This window comes from Vigna unguiculata, chromosome 3 (assembly GCF_037176805.1).
Source record: "Vigna unguiculata cultivar grain cowpea cultivar isolate G323 ecotype 2 chromosome 3, ASM3717680v1, whole genome shotgun sequence".
NCBI classification, from domain to species: domain Eukaryota; kingdom Viridiplantae; phylum Streptophyta; class Magnoliopsida; order Fabales; family Fabaceae; genus Vigna; species Vigna unguiculata.
In genome coordinates, this window is record NC_140794.1 from 14,089,862 (window position 1) to 14,098,900 (window position 9,039).

A 9,039-nucleotide genomic window follows, 5' to 3' on the forward strand; every position below is an offset into this window, starting at 1 on the left:
ACTTCTTATAATTGACATATGAAACCTTCTGTAACTATTGGTCACCAAAAAATTTAGACAATGTGTACCTTGGTTATGAGTCTTTCAAATGTTTTTGTTCCATGCTCTTCCATGTATCTCTCAGCACCATGAAAATGAAAATTCCCCCAAAGGGATAACTATAATTATAAATGGTATTTTTAAATTACTTAAACTTCACAAAGTAAATATTTAATCATGATAATTTTTCATATTGGTTTACTCACTATATGTTGATGACATAATATTTGGTTCGAATAATAACTCCTTGTGTGAAGAATTTGTTGCAGCTATACATGATGAATTTGAGATGTCCATATTGGTGAACTAACCTACTTTTTGGGGCTACAAGTCAAACAACTTAAGTAGTGAGCATTTTTAAGCATGTTAAAATACTGGTTTGACTTGGTGAAAAAGTTTGAGATGGAGAATTATAAAGAAGTTGCCACCCCAATAGCCGTAAACTATTAAATGGCCTCAGATCACTACAAGAAAGTTATGTATGATCCCTCACAAAACGATTCAACAAGGGATTAACAAGGAAATAGCAAAGACATTACGTTGTAGCTAAAATATAGGTAGCTAAGTAGCTAGAGAACCACACCAGTGCAGGGAAAGGAAATGGCCGCGATTATTTTGGCCTTTTGGCTACGGGTTCGCACCCAAGGCATATGAAGGCGAGGTAAAAAGACAAATTTGTATGCCTCAGTTATGAATCGAGGCATATATGAGGGTCACTACCTTGGTTCCCTCAACAAATGAGGCTTAATGTGCACCAGAAATTAAGAAAAAAAAGAAAATGAAATGGAGAATTAGGTTAGGTTAGGTTATCGGATACCCAGCCCATGTCGAAGGTGTTGTAGTCGACGCCGACGAGTTTGTCATAGAGAAGCTGCTCTATGTAGGTGTTAATGAGTTTGAGCGATCTGAACCCTTGTTTCTTCGAGATCGAATATACAATGGCGGGAAGTAATTCCATTCCTTTTGTTTTCTTCACTCTTTGCCCAATCTCAATATGATATACAATGCAGTATTCAACACTTGTTAAAAATTGCCACAATACCTGCATATCAATGCAAGAATACCAAGATCTATGGCAACAAAAAGACTTAAATCAATTACTAAAATAAATTAATTCTTACATAGTGAAATTCTAACAAGAGAACATAACCAACTCATCCAAAATCAAAAAATACATTAAAAAATAAAAAGATCATCAACTAAAGGTGGTTTCATATGCAGTCCACCCTCCCTTAGTAGCAATGATGGCAGAGGTAGTGGACGCTTGATCTTGCAGTTGCAGAAGCTTGATGCAATGGCGGGAACGACTACGGGAGTGGACGTGGAGGTAGCAGAACACGCGCTCAGAGGGAGGAGGGTGCTTCTCTCTCGATGTAGAACCCACGCGAGGCATATACCAATTTGAACCCTAAATAAATGTTTCTCCCTCGGTTCAATGTGCAACAGAGGCATATACCACATTATGCCTCGGGTCCAACTCAAGGCATATACGTACTACAATTTAATTAAAATAGTTTTTAGTTTGTTGAAATTAATTAACTTATATGCCTCAGGTGGCACTCAACTGAGGCCATAATATCTTCATGCCTCGAGTATTTGAAAACCAAGGCATAATCTAGATCGTCCAGTTATAACAAATATCAAAATTTTAGAATTTTTTTTCTTTTTATTTCATATGTTTTAGGATTGTGCATTAAAAAGTGCAACAAATAAAATTAAGAAGATTTGAAATACCAAGTAAAAACATCAATAAATAAGGAATTGCATTATAAGGGTAAGAAACCCCATCAAAAATTTAAAACTGCTCGAAACTAGTACAAGTTTAAAAAATTTTCACAAAGTACCAAGGATTCTATAACTATCTGTAAGTAACAAAGGTTTTAGAACTGTAGATAAGTAACAAGGAATTTTATAACCGCCGGTAAGTAACGAAGTTTTAGACTTGTCGGTAAGTATTGTTGCATCATGATCTTTTATTAACATTGATTTTTTTCGAGAAAAAGCAAACCTCGGATAACACCTTTACAGCGAGTATCAAAAGTAACCTCAATTAAAAATTATTTCTTTTGTAGTGTAATTCATTTGTGTTTGTTTAATTGTTATTGGTTCTTTACTTTGTCATAATTCATATATAAGTTGATTGGTGTTGTTTGATAACGCTTAGTTAAAGGTTTTTTTTTTTTTTAATTCTAATTCATAATACGAAATAAAGATGAGAACAAACTTAAAAATTGATCCTGTGCTCATATATGTTAAACTTGTAATATACACTTGAACTCTATCAAGTTTTCCATGTATATCTCTCTTTATCAACTTTGTTATCAACCATAACATTACTACGTTAAACGTAGTGATCCTACTAAGTTTACCAAGTTCATTACGTTTCTGCAAAGCGCGTCGACAATTAGAAGCCATGCACAATGGTCGAACACAGGAAATTTAAATCACTTTTTGAATTTTTCTTAATAAGCCTAAATTTCTGTTTATAAAGAAGTCAGCTTTAGTTAGCTGTTTACCTGTTTTATTTCATTATCTTCTTCTCTCTCCAAATTTAATAGTATTATTTTTCGCAGGTATAAGTTGTAGAAATTAAAATTTTCACACTAGCTAGATATTAGACAAAAAAAATTATAATTTTTTTTAGAAATTTATAAAAGCAAAATAAAATTGACGTTTTCATAAATTAAAATTATTTTAATGTATAAATTTATTTGCAGAAATGATCTCATATAATCTTTCTAAACGTTGAGTTTTAACTTACATACAGAAAATAATTTTAATATTTGAAAAAGTCAATTTATTTTAATTTTTTAAAATATTATTTTGAAAAACAAGGTCTAGTCACTTTTTTTTATGTAATATATTAAAAATCGGTTGGTCGTGGTACTAAGAATTATCACCCATATGTCGGATAAAGGTGGTAAAAATAGAGGGTCAATGAGAACGTGGGTAATATGAACTAAATTTAATGGAAATAATAGATTAAGCAAGAAAACTTCCTCTCTCTTTTTTGTTTGTTTGAATGAAGCTCGAAAATTTGGAAGGTTATCTTCACGTAAAGTACGTATGCATGCTGTCACTTATAATCTCATACGAACTAATAGATTCATAATTGAGAAATTCCTATTTTTCTTGGATACAATTTAATTACATTATGACCTTTGACTTTTCATTCTATCCTATGAAGAAAATGTCAATGACTTCAATGGTTATGAAATCTATCTATTTTATCTTTATAACAAAATCTTAGATGAAAGGTCATGACGTTTTATTTTAATTATAATATATTACGTGAGATTATTTTTAAGATATCTATAAAACTCACAGAATGAGATCTGAATATGACCCTTCCATTAAAAATCATATTTAAACTTAAACAATAACCTATCAACACAAAATCATAGAGATAGAAAAATACGAGGATTAATACACCAGAAAGAAAAACGTTGAGTATTTCTTATCCACAACATTCAATTATGTCCATAATTAGTATTTATCAAGTCCAAAATTTATTCAAATTAAAAAATATTCCAAATCGCGATATTGTTGTAAATTATTTAAACAAATCATAACACTGCATGTAAAAGAAAAATATTTCCATGTAACTTTTTTTCTTCTTAAAAAGAGACAACTTGATGTTGAGATTCGAAATATCATGAAGCAGCACCTCAAAATAGCAAAGTCAAGCTTAAAAAGATCGTTATTAACAACATAAAAGTAAGTGTTATTATCTTTCTTTCGAATAGTAAACACAACGCGCAAAATATGTCTTACAACCAAGACACTTCTCTTTTGCTCACTTTGAAAATACACTAAATCTATAAAATTTTATTAGCTTTTTAACATACTTAATTTATAAGAGACAATCTAGTTAAAATATTGAATTTATATTTTAATGTTAAAAAAGTCTTGCAAATTTTGAAGGACCGTGTAGGAATTTTTATGATTTATTAATATTTTTAAAGAATTTTTATGATAATTATTTTAAATGCAATTTTTATATAATAAAAATTTAAAATGTGAAAGCTGTTAACGCCACTAACAAATTAAATAAACTTTTGCAACAAAAATACGTGATTCCAAACATTTAAAATTTCGTCGCACAAAATGTTTGACGAAAATTGATATCGTCACTCAAAGAAGCATCACAAAAATATTCTAACAAAAATCATAATTACATTACAAATTGTTACGTCAAACAAATTGTTACAAAACTTTTTTTTTTTCATTACAAAGTGATTAAGATGATAGTATTACGTGTCAATACTAATTGTAATAAAAAATTCATCACATAATCTTTATTGGCGACAATGTCACTTGAATTAAAAAATTGTGCTTTTTTGATAATAAAAAAATGAATTTAGTAATATATTATCAACAACTTACTAATAACCAAAATTGTAAAATTTTTGTTGATAAATTTTATCGACATATTAGAAAATTTGTAAATAATTACGAACGATCAAAATTTATCCTTAATTATGTAAATATCTATTGTTATTGTTAATGTGCCGAGAAGTGAATTCTAAGTTTAATTCAATCCTACAAATCAGTTTATAAGGTAAGATTTGTACTCCACTTAATATTATGAAATTATCTTATTTTTAGTTAATGTGGAACTTTCACCACGATATTTTTTTTTGTCAATAAAACTTATTATTAAATATTTGATTTTCTTTTTCTTCCTCCTCCCACTTCTTTTTCATTTTTCTTCTTGTTCTTTCTCTTCTTTTTCCTCCTCTTCCTCTACCACCCTGTCATCGTAGTTGTTTCTATTATCATCTCCACAACCTTTAGTTCTTCCTCCTCATCTTCCTTATTCTCTTCCTCTTTATTTTTCCCTCCTTTATTGTTGTCATCGTTGTTGTCGTCATTATTGTCCCTCCCTGACACTGTTACTATCACTCTAGTCTCCTTTTTCTCTTCTTCTTTCTATATTTTTCTATTTTCTCACAAATCTCTATTTAATTTATGTAAGGTAAGATCTATGTTAATTATATTTTTAAAGTGAAAATGGAAATGGTTTTATTAAACTATATCTTGTTGATCGATGAATTAGTCTAGTCTATTGGCAGCCAGGAATGGACCAATGAGTATTGACTTTATCATTAAATATTGATTCTTTTACTTTAATATTTCTTTAATTTTTAATCGTTTATAAAATTTACGTTTAAACAAAATAACAGACTTCACATTAGAGATTAAAACACAATAACTTTTGTGTTCCTTTTTTAATAAAATTTGACATCAACAATCAAATTAATATAAAATTATAAGTAACTAGTTTGATTAATAGGATTATTTTTTTAAAAAGCTTATCATCAGTGTAATACATTAGGTAAGTTACACTAATATAATTTGATATATTCTCTTCATATATATAAACTACATATATATCTTCCACGTAAAATAATTTTTAGATTACTAAATAAAATAAAATTATTTCAAGTGAGCTGATTCAGACACCCTATTATTTCCAAAACATATTTTAATCTTAACAAATTTATTTTACTGTCCTTTTATATCGTTCTAGAAACGAGAAGGTTGCTTAGTGGTAGTTTTTATCCAATATATTTATTAAATACTAAATTGAAAAAATATCTTTTATGAAATTTCGTTTCTACCATTTTATTCATAATTAGAAAAACACCAATAAAGTGAATCTAGTTTTTGGAATTTGACAGAAATTAAAAATTATTGATTTGATGATAACTGCTGAATAATTGTTTATAAACTTGTCTTAAAAAGTTGGCCATGATTATGATTTGATGATAACATCTAATTTTTAAAATTCATATTACAATCAAATATTTCAATGTGACATCTGTTGTTTGAGTGATAAAAGTCTAGGATCATTTTTTTAAAATATAATATTCAAGTTTGAATACTTGTGTATAAAAAATAAATATTAATATCATGTTTCTAACTCGACGTCTTTTTCTTACTTCAGGAAAATAAATTATGCTTAAGACCACATCCATCATTAATCGCTTATAATTGCAAGCAACTTTTCTTAATTGAAAAGCTGGGCCCCACCTACTTTTTATTCGGTATTGGGTAAGTGAAATAAAGGAAAAATTTACCATCTTTAGGGTTAGATTGTAAACAGTCATTCAACATTTATTACAGAATATTTAATTTAGGGACGTGAATAATAATATCTTCACAAAACCAAACCTATTTATAGGACAGTTCACACGTTTACTATCTTTCCATTCCTCTTCTCAATTTTTTTATATTTACAAAAGTTTTCTTTCAATGTTAAAAGTTTTCAAAATGGCTGTACTGTTATTAAAAAAGTACTTTTCATTCTTCAATAAACACGCATACACAAGAAAAAATGGGTGGTTTAAAAATGGGCTAGCAAAGGCGGCTATGAGCATAAAGATGCTTCCAACATGGAAGGTTTAACACAACAACAAAACCCTCAGAAAAATAATTGTTCAGTTTTTCTAAGGATGTTCAAAATGAAGTTATGATTTATTGCATATTGCGTGCACATATATGGATAACATGCAAGTTTGCTAATGTTTACTTTTTCTTTTTTATATTTGGTCAGCGTGTACTTCTTACATTGAAACTTCTCCATGTATCATTTGTAGAATAGTCTAGTTTACGTCGTTGAATAGTCTTCTCTCATATGGCAGAATTAGGCATTCGTTGATTTTTTTTATTTAACCAAAATTTCGTAACGTAAGGCTTGCGTTGACAAATCTAGTTTCTACACTTAAGGACGTCAATATGAAACTCCAGACTACTATAAATTCGACATTCGGCATCCCTCATGCTCAACTTGCACCTCTCCTATGAACAACAAACCATACACAAAAATGAAACGTTTAAGCTCTTCTTTCTCCGCCGTTATTGCCATTGCTCTTTTGTTTTCACTTACACCTGCTTCGGCAGATTCTCATGAAAAGTTTGTTCAATGTCTTTACGATTATCCCGAAAACATCTCAATCTCCAGTGTTGTTTACACCCAAACCAACTCTTCATACACCTCTGTCCTAGATGTTTCCATTCAAAATCTTAGGTTCTTCAACGCAACCTCAAAACCCGTGGTCATCGTCACTCCACTGGTTGTTTCCCACGTCCAAGCCTCCATAATCTGCGCCCAAAGACATGGCCTGCAGATTCGAACCCGAAGCGGAGGTCATGATTACGAGGGTCTCTCGTACGTTGCTGGGATTCCATTTGTCGTCGTTGATCTCATAAAAATGCGAGAAATCGTTGTTGACGTAGAAAACAGCACTGCATGGGTTCAAGCTGGGGCAACCCTCGGTGAACTTTACTACACGATTAGTCAGAAAAGCAACACACTAGGGTTCCCAGCAGGTGTGTGCCCCACCGTGGGCGTTGGTGGCCACATTAGCGGTGGTGGCTACGGATTCTTGATGCGTCACTACGCTCTTGCTGCTGATAATGTAATTGATGTTCACATAGTTGACGTCAATGGTAAACTCCTTGATAAGAAAACAATGGGAGATGATCTATTTTGGGCCATTAGAGGTGGTGGTGGAGCAAGCTTTGGAATCGTGGTGGCTTGGATAGTAAAACTAGTTCCAGTTCCATCAACTGTGACAGTGTTCCGAGTTCCAAGGTTGGTGGAAGAAAATGCAACGGGGATTATTCATAAGTGGCAGCGTGTGGCAAGCAAACTTAACGAGAGCCTAACCATTAGGATCAACATGGCAAGGGTAAATTCAAGTCAAAGTGGGAATCTAACGGTACAAGCGCAGTTTGAATCGTTGTATCTGGGACGTGTAGATGACCTCATACCCTATTTGCAAAAGAACTTCCCGGAGTTGGGTTTGGTGAAAGAAGAGTGCACTGAGATGAGTTGGATAGAATCGATTCTCTTCATGGGTGGATTTACAAACGGTGAATCCACCGATGTTTTGCTGAACAGAACTCAGCTAAACGGTTTGTCGTTCTTCAAAGCAAAATCTGATTATGTGAGAGATCCCATTCCAGATGTTGGGTTAGAAGGGTTATGGCCTTTCTTTTTTGAAGACGAGGCTCAAAATGCTTTCGTTCAATTCACTCCTTATGGAGGAAGGATGGATCAAATTCCAGAATCCGAAACTCCATTCCCACACAGAGCCGGCAACATATTCCACATTCAATACGGGGTGTCTTGGTTCGAGAAAGGCGATGTGGCAGCACAGAGGCACGTCAACTGGATTAGAAGATTGTACAATTATACGGAAGCTTATGTTTCAAAGAATCCTAGATCTGCATATCTGAATTATAGAGATCTTGACATTGGAGTTAATAACAAAGGTCACACAAGCTTCAGCCAAGCCAGCATTTGGGGCTTTAAGTATTTCAGTAACAACTTTAACAGATTGGCACGCGTGAAGACTAGGGTTGACCCTCGAAACTTCTTCAGAAACGAACAAAGTGTACCTCCTCTTGTCGTGAAGGGACGAAAATAGATTTTCTTGGGTGCAGTACATGTCATTATAAAATAAGCTGCTGTCATTTTACTTTTACGTTTATAAATTGCAGTATTCATCCATATTCCTTAGTATGATGTACAATAATATTGATTTGTAGTATGTGGACTGGTCACACTTATCACTTTTTTTCACTAGTTTCTAGCTTCATCTCATATTGAAAACCTTGAATAATCATAGTCTATTAACGGTAATAATATTTCTCAAATGGAAACTACATCATACCGACTTAATCTTACCATTTACATTATTTATGTGTATTATTACAGGAAGGTTGCGTCGTAACTAAGAAAAAAAAACTTTCTTGTCAAGGTTTCAACTATTTGAGAATGAAATCAGCATGATGATATGTGAGTTTTGAATCTGAAGTTCTTGCTGAAAACGTGTTTTTTAACTCTATGATATTTAAATCAAAATATGATAAAAAATTATGAGAGAAAATATTTCAACTTTGTTACTTGTGACTCACTCAATTGTTATTTTACCAAAATTATTATCAAGTAGAGTTGTCTATGGCATAGATCATGAGAAATACAAATAC

General features: G+C 31.7%; 1 pseudogene; it reads left to right on the forward strand.

Moving 5' to 3' along the window:
* Positions 1–6,826: 6,826 nt before the first annotated feature.
* Positions 6,827–8,635, forward strand: LOC114175487 (tetrahydroberberine oxidase pseudogene; annotated as a pseudogene).
* The last annotated feature ends 404 nt before the right edge of the window (positions 8,636–9,039 follow it).